At 37.5% G+C, this 12,355-nt stretch overlaps 1 protein-coding gene across 1 annotated transcript in view; it reads left to right on the top strand.

The window, feature by feature from the left end:
- TRHDE (thyrotropin releasing hormone degrading enzyme) overlaps positions 1-12,355 on the top strand; it is a 197,831-nt gene that overhangs the window by 38,521 nt on the left and 146,955 nt on the right. The gene's annotated exons all lie outside the window — the stretch shown is intronic.

Below are 12,355 nucleotides of genomic sequence, written 5' to 3'. Positions count from 1 at the left end.
ATCCTCCCTTTCATCACAATCAGTTGGTCTCCTACCTCATTTAAATACTTTCCACAGTATTATTATGCCCTCCCTCCTTTGGAGCATGTTTGATAAAGATTCAGAAAAGCCTATTGCTCAGCAGCTGGAAGAGAGCATGCATTTGATCAGAAGTGTTAGAGTTGGAACCACAGGTGATCCTCCCAGGAAGTCAGGGTTTATTTCATTAAGTCCCTTGCCTGCTGAGTAGGTTTATTGGACTTACAGCTAATGGTGTAGGAGATAGATAATGTAATTGATGCTTCTAGATCAGGGTATTGCATGATTTTTTTTATAAGTATGTTGTGGCATTTATTTCTTGGTGTCTTTTAATAACAGGTTCTGTAGGACAGTGTTGTCCTAGAGAAGTATGCAGATGGGTAAAACAAGCATATGGCATATTTAAGTGTACAAAAATTTCCTGTATACTTTCATGTATGTCTTCAGGTGTGTTAATAATGTTTTGTAGAGGAAGTTCTAGGCATACAGGGAGCTACAATTTGGGGGGGAAATCAAGAACTTGTTGAATAGAAATGATGAGCATAGAATGTTTTCGTTTGAAAGGGATCTCAAAGATCATCTAAACTTCCAAACATCATTACTTCAGGTTGTTTATTGAAAATGCCAGCTGGCAGCAGTGGTAGTAACTGTATTTGCATCAGCGTGTCTTTCAAAATTGTAGCATATGGTCTTTAAACCCAACATGCTATATCCATTGTCATTGTGCTGTGGCATACCTTTTAAAAATATCTCATTGTGAGGGAATATATTCCAGTTTGGATCTTTTTGGAACAGAATGGGAGGAATAGTCACAAGTAAAACTCTATTTTTTTTCCTCAAATATTTGCAGTAAAATTGTTAATAGGAACTACTGTGTGAAGACTTTGGCCATTCAGTAGTGGTACTATGAAAATAATTACTATAGAGAATGATTTTTTTATAATATAGTAATGTTGAATTTATTTAATGTAAATACAGGAAGAAAATGTTCTAAACTCAGTGATGTAAATATTTTAAAAAATAATTTGTGTATTAATACAGGTATATTTGTTTCAGTTCATCCAAACACTGATTGCTATGTTTAAGCATGTGTTGGTGTCTTAAACCTGAAAGAATGCTGAATTTTTATTTTTGTTTTAAACTTGAAAAAAAATTCAAAGGTTAGAAGATTAGGGACAGTAGTCTGATGGCTGAATAGATGGACTAAAAATGGTAATACTGTAATCTGTCTATGATAGGGATTTTGCAGTAGTATTGAAGAATTTCCCAAATGAAAAGACTAAAGAGCATTAGTGACAGCAATGGAAAAAGCATATGCATCAGGTAGATGTGTTGATACTGAAAATGCACCTGGACTCTCCAAAAGCTTAGGACTCATCTGATTTACTGCTGTCTGCACTGCAAAGGATTGAGTGCTTTATTAAGGTTTTAAGAAAAATGAGCATGTTTTCTTGAGCGGGGCATTTCAGGAGTTTTTAATTTCACTTCTAAATGTGAAAGTGGGAGTGAAAAATGAAGAATGTACTTTGGAAAGCTTTTTAATGCCAACAGTTTTCTAGAAAATGTTCTGTTTCAAACAGATTTTTTTTAAAAAAATTGTTTCATGTACTTTGCAGTTCTAACAAAAGGAAACTTAACTGAATGTAATTATTTTGGTTAAAAGTGCAATTTATGTTTACAAAATAATTTTGCTGAAATACTGGCCAGTTAACTATGGAGGTGCTGTACTGGTTATTGACTGAGGCATTTTTGCTATTAGTGGTTTCTGTGGAGCTGTCTGTTTGTGTTATAGTTGTAACTACAGATGATTCTCCCTGGGCAAGGGACCTGCCATCCTTGGCAAAGCACTTCTATGTGGTCACCCATTTGAGCTCTCTGTGTGCTAGGAGTATCTGAGGACATTTAGGCTCTTTAGATGTGTTGCTGTATCAGAAAGATCTGTGTTCATTTGTTCACTTCTGAGTCATTGAGGTCTGTTTCCAAGGCATTTGAAACTAGTGCTCCTTACTTGAGTTTATAATACATCAGCCAGTTTTCTCTACAGGAACCTATTCCTCCTGTTGCTCTTGACTACCTGACTGGTGGTGACCAGGCTTTCTTGCTGTGCTTACATGCAATCAGATGGTTGTGGCTAAGATTTTTTTACATCTTATATGGTCTCTACTGCCTTCTGAATGCTCTGGAGAAGTAGATTTGTTTTCCAGTTAATGCAAATTGTGATAATGAATGTGAATTGGGAATTTCTCTAACTGGAAGTAACCATTTCTACAGAAGTTCTACTTCGCATGTAGGTATCTGCTTTTTTTCCCTGCATCATACTCTGAACTGGAAGGTGCTTGTGTATGGTTTTGAGCCAATAATTTTTATGTTAATTTTATTATTGAAAAATAAAATATGTCTTTTAAAAAAACCTAGATTTTTCCAAGACTATAATACTATCATTGTAAACTTCAGTTAAAGTGATGGGTAAACTACTGAATTCTGTTTAATCTAAAAAGATTTGCAGAAGGGTTTTAATTATCATTTTATGGCTAGTGAATTAAAAATATTTCTGTATTTATATCACATAGTTATTTTTAATCCTGTTTGCAGAGCACTAAGATCTGCTTTGTATGCATAGAGCTTTTTCTTATGAGGGTCTTGGAGACTGGAAAGGTCTTGGATTTTTGCCCCTAAAGCCCTGACCAGTTGCTGTTTTGAAGTGCACAGAGCTTGGAAATTTAGAAAGAAAAAGAAAACAAACAGAAAAATCACCTTAAAAGAGAGGCTTCAAAGGTCAGAGTAGAAGTCACACTATGGGGAATAAAAAGGTAACCAAGCCCTCTTGCCACATGGACAGCTGTGATTCTTTAGTTGTAAATGGTTTGAGGTGGAGGGGTTGACTGGCTTTTCCAACCAAGACTCCACTGCATGTGGGGTCACATGAGAGTGGAGTAGTGACAGAATCCCCTCCCTCACCCTGCTGGTCACACTGCATTTAATACAGCCCAGACTGGCTAATGCCCAGCCTCTCCTCCACCGACACCCCTAAATGAAATATAATTTAGGACTTCTTGAAGTCCTTTTCTGTAGATTTGCTGTGTAGTAAACCTTGGAGTTTCATCTGATATATTTTATGTGGCTTAAAATTGTTAGAAGGGGCTTTTTGCTTTCCAGGTATGGTTGGGCTACTAATTACCTGCTTCATGCAAAAATTTTATGGTTTTATTTTCATTATGCTGCATAAAACACTTTGAAATTGTGAATGCAAAGTCTCCGAGAATGATTTTCCAAGGGATTTAGTGGACATGTTGCACAGTGGAAGACTGGACCATTAACATTTGCTTGTGGAGGATTTTTGGAGGATTCAGTTTTTAAAGTATGTCACTGAAGAGTTTAAACTCTTTCTTATGATGTAAAAAATAGCTCAGCCATTAGAATGAAGAAGTTTAGCCAGAGAATGTTCTTGTTCTTATTTTTTCAAAAAACTCACATACCTCTGTTCAATTCCCTGATGGTTGATAGTGAGTATTTTGGTGACAGAGAACTGCTGCTGCCTGGTGCAGTGTGAGTTGTTGCAGGCTCAGAGAAAAAGTGTTGAGATGCTGTTATTGTGGTAACCAGGTGACTTGCTGTGAGCACTAGTGATTAACTGTTCATTTTGATTTAAGTGCTTTACTATTAGCTTGACTCTTGGACATGCTCTTAACCTATTCATTGCAATGTTGCCTTCTGCCCTGCTTGATCTTCCATCATCTCCATCAGCAGTTCTTGTGCTACTGCTTTCTTCCCCTTCGTTTGTCCTTCCTCCTGTCTCTGCTGCTCCTTGTAGGGTGAACCTCCACGTTGTTACCTGCATTCTCCACTTAAGTTATGCTAAAATTTTCACAATTCTACCCTCATGCTTTCTCTCTAGCAAGGTGCGGCTTCCTGCCACCTGTCCACCCCTGAACTGAAATTATTGTATAACACCAAGCAAGATAGCTTGTTTTTTATTCTCTGCCTGTAAAATTAAAGCATTAATTAACTTCTGGAATGGGAAGGGTGGAGGAGCAGTCACTAAGAACTTAATTCATGTGCCTAAACATAATTAAGTGGTACTGTTAAATGCCGTGGGATATCGTGAGAGCTCTTAGATAATGTCCTGCTGGCTTTCAGATGAGATTCTGTTGGGCCATAGCTGGCCCATACCTGACAGTTTCACATGGATTTATTGTTTTATAATAGCTTTGAACATCTCAGTTGGGGCTATCACCCATGTTTAGGCAGCCGAGGTGAAACCTGTTATTTTCTTTGACCAGCTACTTGAAGCAAGCTTAATGCTTCTGGGCCCAGACTACTATTTGTTGATACAGATAATTCCTACACAGAGAAACAGTGTCACTTCTTCCCTTTGGGGTGTGGTTTTGGGATGGGAGGGCTTTTTTTTTTGTTTGTTTGTTTTTGTTTTGTTTTGTCACATTTCTAAGCTGTGAGCACTTCAAAACAGAAACTGGTCAGGACACCAGGGGGAAAAATTCTGACTCCAGCCATAGGGACAAACAGTGTATTTTCTCAGAACAATGCTTTGATATAGCAAAGGAACTGTGAATTACTAAACTGAAACAAACCACATAGGAAATCAATCCATAGTATAATGCTAACAAAGAAGGGAAAAAATCGTCATTACTTAGGACTTTCTTTTACTATATTGCTCTAAACTATTTCAAATGATAAACCAATTATTTCTATTAGTGAGTTTAATATGGCTCATGGTGAGCATTCTAATAAGTTTTGGAAGTTTGTTGAGGAGTATCTGATCTCTCTGTTGCATTAGCGTGGCAAGGCTGATATTGTTTGCAGGAGACGGGAAAAGTTACATATAGGAATAAAGTAGCCTTATATAGAACAAAGATGAATGGATATTGGTGGAAATAATCCCCTTTGTAATAGAATGCTTTCTTTTCATTATGTTGTGATTTCCCTTCCCTCTTAACTGTGACATGAATAGAATCCATACCTCTCAGATAAGTATTCAGACAGGTGTACTATAGCCAGTAGCAATTCAGTCAGCCCATAATAAAAACAAGGTGACCAAGACTCACAGTGTCCCCACTGGTTACTTGGCTAAATCAGCTTGGCTTTTAAATGAATAATTTAAAAAAAATGAAAAAAAGAAAAAAAACCACCTGAGAGTGATGCTGTTATGCGAGGGTAATAGGATGTGAGATTGTAGGAGATTCCCTGGAAATGTCAGGGCTGTTTTTGAGCCAGGAGAATCCTTCATCTGAATGTAAATAGATTTTTTTCCCAAGCTGCTCTTCATTATGTCATTTGAGCAGTTAGTACCAGTGTAGAAGTGGGTGCACTGAATTTCAGCAGTGTCTATTCTTAGTTCTCTACATTGTGAGAAACACAGATGCCTTCAGAAAATGATGTGTTTTATTATGAGTTAGGAGAAATAAATCTTGGCTGAGAAGGTACCAGTAAAGGTATTTCTTTTGACTACATAGAGAGGAAACTAATCTGGATAGTTGAATTTGATCTCTGACTTTTAGATGGATAAAAGAAAAGGCGAATACTTGTGTAGGATTTATAGAATGGGGTAAGATCTTTGACAGACACAGATTTCCCATAGAAGTTACGGGAATGACCAGAAAACTGAACTTCTACCTGATATGAGATGGTTAAATGCCTAAAAGCACATGAATCCAAAATGCTTTTTACATAGCTGGGACTAAGTAGCTTTCATTATAGTTCCTTTCACTTGCCTGAGCAGAGCTCTCATACCTGATTGACCATGTCTAGCTTTTGAACTAATTTTATTTTTAAGAGAGGCTACAGAACAATTTTAATAACCTCTTAGGTAAGAGAGTCAAGAGGGTTCATCAGAGACTTTGACCAGCAGCTGAGACCTTTTACACCAGTCACTGTAGCTTTATTTTAAAGGAGAGTGTGTAGGAAAAACTGTGGCCGTTGGTCCACAGTGAACTTCGTGTGTTTTAGGAGCAGTTTTTTTTTAGAGGTTAGGGTCTGTATGTCCTTAGGATACTGTGAGAGTTACTTTCTGTGCATGGTGCGACACTATGAATGTTACCATGCAAAGCTCAGAGCTACATCGCTGAAAAACAAATACAAAAGCGTTTAGAAAAAAGATAACTTGTATCACTGAGGATTCTGTGGTAAATATAGATGGTGCTCAAGAAAAGGGGTGTGTGAATTCTTGAGGAGTGTGTAGGAAGATTGGATTGCAGTAGAATGTGCTAAACCATGAATTTTTTTTCTTTTGAATATTGTACCTGTAGCATTTTGTTTGAATGAAGTAGGTAATGCAGTTGATCGTTATCAATTAGAGTACCAATGAGAAAGTAATGGCTTTTCCTCTCAGAATTGAGGTGGAAACCTGATACCACCTATATCTAAGACAGGACAGAAGTTCTACACAATCTGCTCAAGAATGTTGTGTTATGGTGGAAAAGGAAATGGCTGTTGTTGACCTAATGAAATGTATAGTCCCCCTATGCAATCTTACACACTGGGCATTATTGAAACAGCACCTTCAAGAGAAATTTATATTTATAAACAAAGCTAATGGAATAGCATGTAATGGAATAACATGTTCATAATGACAATATTTGAGTAAATATGAAAGTTTATTGCTGACTTGCTTGATTATCTGTAATTTTGGTTCATAGTTGTATGACAGACTTTAAATAATTTCAAGTTCAATTCATGAAGGTTGCAGTTTTCATTTAACCTTGCAGTTTCAAATGGAAGGAGGGTAAACCAGGATAGTATGGTGGCTCCTGTTTCTTCTGTTTTAAAATGTGAGGTGGAGGTTGTCCTGAAGAGTGGAGCACAGCAAAATCAAAGTGTTGTGTTGGTGAGGAAAAAACAAGGTAGATTACAGGACTGTCCACATCAGACACTGACACAGATCACTCAGACTTTCTGTTTTACATGTGCAGTTTGAGTACAGATGTTTTCTATTATTTTTAAAGTTTGGTGTGAATTGATTGAGACAGGTAGTTTTACATGCTTCAGTAGCAGCAGCAATATCTTCCACTAGTATTTTCTTTTCATTCAGCATTGCGGTTTTTGGCCTCCCACATTTGGCTTGAAAAGTGAAGACAGCTCAGTTTCAGGCCGGACTCAAAAACAAGTTCAAATGAGTCTGAGAGGAACTATAGATCAATACAATGGAATCTTTTTTCCATTCCTGTCTAAAAACATGTTTTGTAGCAGTTTTAGCCCTGCCTGTTTGCTGAATACTACAGTTGCTGTTGCTTTCAGCCCTGGAAGAGGTAATGTTATGACAATGTTCAGAGTCTTATTTCAGAAGTCTGTTCAGAGTCTTATTTCAGAAGCACAATTTTATTTAGCCTGAAAGTCGTACTACAGCCTATTTCCTTGGTTGAAACAGGCAAGAAAGCCTTAAAAGGCATTTTTCCTGCATCTGTCCCTCACTGGAAGCATTTAGAGCTGTTAGGGTTTGTGTAATTCCTTGCCTTCCTTCTCGTAGGGTAAGCATGCTCTTTGAAGACTTAGCAAACTGATTTAGGATGCTTAACTGTAGTTTCAGAGCTAATCTGTACCTTCTTATTCAAAGTCTCTAAGTAGCTGGGATGACAACTTCCATGCAGAAAGACTAAAATATTTTAAGAATACTTGCATTGTGTTACTCCTTTTGCATAGGTAGCAATTGTTTTGACAGCAACTTAAGAAATGCTGCCATCAGTTTCGTGCTGATTATTAGGACCTTTAGGAGTATGTGAATTTATTTATTTTTCTTATCAGTATCATTGCTAAAAGTAAGTGAGAAGAAGAACAACTGGGTTTTGGTTTTTTGCTCTCTTTTTTTTTTTTTTTTTTTTTTTTTTTCTCCATGCAGCACTAAAGAAGTGTTACTATTAATTCTCCATGTTTTCAGTTTTAGAAGGTTTGTGCTCCTTTGGGGTAGTTTTTTATGCCCTCCAGATGGTATTGTGACAAAGTTTGTTTTCCATTAGATGCTGATTTGAGGGCAGCAAATATATTATATTGAGAAACAGAAGTTTCACTAGGCAAAACTGATGATAAAGCACCTTGCCCACTGCGTGACTTAAACTGATTTGTATTTGGCTTTGCTTATTTTCTTATGCTTGTTTTGAAATATGCATGTAAGTATTTTAGAATGCTACCTATTCACACAATGTAATGCCAAAATCATGACATCTCCATAATTGTCCCTATTAAGGACATTCTTTTTCACTATGAACCTTGTGCCATGAAGGAAATAGGTGAGGGAAGAACACGCACACACACATACACAGACACACTCTCTCTCAAAATAATCTAAATATTCTTCCTGGTAAATCTAAAAGGTATGCATTACAAATCTATAAGGTATGCAGTGAGAGTTAGAAAAAAGTTACCAGTTACTGAAAATATTCTGAGTATTAGAAACAGTTAAAAATCTTAATGTAGATGTGTAAAAATGAGTTCTCACATCTTACTTCTGAACTGTAAAAAAACCCTATAGATACATTTTCATATATCAGCACAAAGCATGCGAAGTTTCTTTCAAGAGATTATGACAGTGTCTTGAAAAGATCATAACACATTAAAGTGGGACTTAAGTAGGCCAGAGATTTCTGTTCATACAAAAGATGTGAGAAAGTGTATAGCTACTGAGCTGAATAAACCTATTGCTGCTGGCTAAATTCTGCTGGCTTAGTTATAAACCTTCTACCTGTACTAGCTAGTTTCTGTAAGCTACTGAAATTCAAAGGGATATATGTGCTCACCTTTTATTGCTTTTGCTAAGGATATTGTAACTGAAAAATATCCTAACACAATGAATTATGCTACATTTGCAGTTCCATGCCTGAAGCAACTTCATTTTTACATTATGGAAACCAATGACTTTCAGTGTAACGATGAAAATATTAAGATGGCTGAACAACTTTAATTTAAACAAGTGAATTACCATTGTGCATTTCCCCCTTGCCCCACTTTGCTTCCTGTGTGATGGCAAGCTTCTTAAAATGGTATACGGACATTGAAAGAATCACTTAATTAAAATTCTGTGGAGATCTCTGGTAGGTACTTCTAAACTTGCTTTCCCTGTTCTCTCTTGTTATATGTGAATTCTCCTTTATTTTTTCTTCTAATTTATTTAAATGCCATCTGCTTGTGTATTTAAACCACAGCATTTCCAGATTCAGGATCAGTTCTGTGAAGACTGCGATTTCTGTCGCTCTCTCTGATTCTTATCAGTAACACTTCTAACAAAGCTGTCCTTGTGAAGATGTATATTTGTCATAGTGATAGCACACTTCAGGAAGTGTATTAAGCTAAAACAACTCCCACTGTTCAACTAAAAAATATGTTCCTTGTCATTTGCTACTGCTCACTGAAATTAAACTTGGGCAACATTTTAGTCTAGAAAAATGCAGTTGCTTTTTCTTCTTGGAGTGTTTAGCACTGCTGCACATTGTCCTGCTTTTTTAAGTTATTGTGCAGTTAAATCCTGAGGTGGATGGGGGGAAAGGGGACAGGTGCACAAAAGAACTTAGAAATGCATTCTGGAGACCCTTGTCTTAAGTTTCTGCAGCTACTGCTGTCTCTCTTGGGGGCTTAGATAAATCTTTAGAAACTGTTTCCAAACAGTTCCTGAGTTTGTGACTTTGTAATTGATCATGAGCTTTGCAGCAATACAGAACTTATCAGTTGAATGGATCATGCCAAAAGAACTCCTGATACGTGTTTTATTCAGCAGGGGTTTTGGTCTATCACCACCACTATGACACTAGGTTTCCTTTTGAAGTCATATTTTAAAAGCACAGGTAATTTGACAGAACTGTAATTACATGTGACTCTTTATGATGTGACTCCCAAACAGTAACAGAGGTCAGTGATGGGATTCCTCATAGGAAATTATGTGAGATGTTTCTATGGTTGTTGTAGTACCTAAGCATGCTGTAATTGCTGTTTACATGTAAGGCATTTGCAAATGGAGGAGCATCACAGTTCTGTTGTCCTATTTAGAAGCTCAGCTGAAAGCCAAAGAGTGCTACGAGGTGAGGGCAGGCAGATGTTTTGCTGGTCAGATGTGTATAAAATGTTCAGTTGTCAGATAGAATTTGAGTATGCATGGAGACAGTAGGCAGCTGGAACTTGCATCCTTTCATGTATTGATGATTCATGTGAGGGACATACAAGTGACTGCAATATTTCCCACTTTAAAGTTAGTCTGAGAGGTGTTCTTCCTAGGGTGCTAATTCTCAGGTGTGGAAATATAGAAAGCTTCATAAAACTGTCAGCCGTAACTTAGATATATAGAAAAATGCATTATATGTCTTTTCACTGGTAATGTAAAAATTAATTCCTAGGCAACTTTTCTCCTTATTCTTGAAATGCTTTAAGCTTTGCTTCTCTCTTAAGATAATCACAGACAATTGAATTGTAAGAAGCAGGCTGTTACTCAGTAACAAACAGATGCATTAGAAATGCAGTTTAATGCTTCATGCCATCCATCTCCAGGATTTTGTGTAGAAACCATACAGCAATTTCCAAGTGATTAAAAGGGTCTGATTTGTACAAGTTATGATTGATAGCACAGTGATCTTATGTAGCTCTTAGGAAAACCTTCCAAAGACAAAAATGTTGCCAAGTGATACTGAAGGATATTTGAAATCACTCTAAGTCATTCAGAGTAAAAGTGAACAGACAGCTTTCTATAATGCTTATATTATATTTGGGGACAGCTGGATGGAAGTCCAGCCCAGAGAAAGTCACTGTTTTATCTTTGTCAGTCTATTTCTTGGGGAAAAAAATAAAAAGCTTGCTCTTTGCTATCAAAATACAATTGCTGTGTGACAGCTTTGATGTAGAGTATAAAATGGTCAAATCTAAGTACACAGCTGAAGGATAATTTGATGTTTCAATAGTGAAGTGCAGAAAAATAACATTACAAGTGAGTAAAATGTAATTTTAAATATTAAAAGCAAATCTTCCTATATATAGTTCTAACCTCTTGAAATTTTACATATACGTGTCTGTGAATGTTCCTTTAGTATTAATCTGTCTGTCCACCATATATCCTGGCTTTACTTTATGATGGTAAGCCTATAAAGACTGTAAGAACACATATCTATAAAATTCCAGTTCAGCAGATGCTAGACTTTTTATGGAGGCTCTCCCAAACTATAGTTCCCACCTTTCTGCTGTTATATATAACAGGTGTAAGTCTGATCATAGAACCAAGAAGTGTGCAGCGTGGGATCAGGAATCTGGGAGCAGGGAGCCTTACAAGCATGCAGTGATTTTGGAAATGTCGATAATGAGAAGATTGGGTGTGCTGGTTTTTGCTGGTGTAGAGTTAATTTTCTTTTGGTGGCTGGTGTGGAGCTGTGTTTTGGATTTATGCTGAACACAGGGTTGATAATACAGAGATGTTTCTGTTATTGCTGGGCAGGGTTTACACAGAGCCAAGGCCTTTGCTGCTTTTCATGCTGCCACACTGGTGAGGGGGCTGGGGGTGCCTGGGAGGTTGGGAGGAGACACACCCAGACAGGTGACCCAGACTTTCCAAAGGGGTATTCCAGATCATTTTACATCGTGTTCAGCTGTACAAAACGGGGGTGGGGAAAGGAGGAAGCAGGTAATATCTGAAGTGATGGTGTTTGTCATCCCAAGTCACTGTTACACAGATGGGGCTCTCCTGGAGACGGCTGAACACCTGCCTGCCCATGGAGAGTGATGAGTTTGTTCCTTGTTGTGCTTTGCTTGTGTGCACAGCTTCTGCTTTCCCTGTTAAACTGTCTTTATCTCAACACACAAGTTTTCCAGCTTTTATTTTTCTGAGTCTCTCCCTGATACCACTGGTGGGGCAGTGAGCTACTCTGTGGTGCTTGGCTGCTGCTTGGGGTTAGTTAAACCATGACATTATGGCAGTTTGCAAGCTCTTTCTTAGCTGTGGGTCCCATGGAGAAGATGAGTCCTGTTCACTGATTATGAACTAGTTGTCTCTCATTTCAGAAGTCTCCTGATCTTTTTCTAGCAGCCTCCTCCTTACAGATCGTCGCTGCAGTTCTTTTGCATCAGATCCAAGAAAGATCAGGCAAGCAGTCTGTCCTACATGCAGTTTTCTAAGACATTAACTGCAGTGGTGTGAAGTAGTTTTCTTCCCTTTGATTTTTTTGGAGGTTATTTTTCACCACTTTTTTCCAGAGAACTCTTTTTCAGGCTGGTCCTACAGCTGAGAAACTACTGCTGTCTGGGCTATCCAGAACTTCTTAAGTCAGGTCTGCTGCCAGTGTGCATGAAACTATAACCCTGGAAGACTTTAGTCACAGCAGCATAGAACAAAGTGTAATTCCAAAGTAACTTGTAACAT

Source organism: Oenanthe melanoleuca, chromosome 1A (genome assembly GCF_029582105.1).
Source record: "Oenanthe melanoleuca isolate GR-GAL-2019-014 chromosome 1A, OMel1.0, whole genome shotgun sequence".
NCBI lineage: Eukaryota > Metazoa > Chordata > Aves > Passeriformes > Muscicapidae > Oenanthe > Oenanthe melanoleuca.
This window is presented reverse-complemented; position numbering and strand designations above follow the sequence as displayed.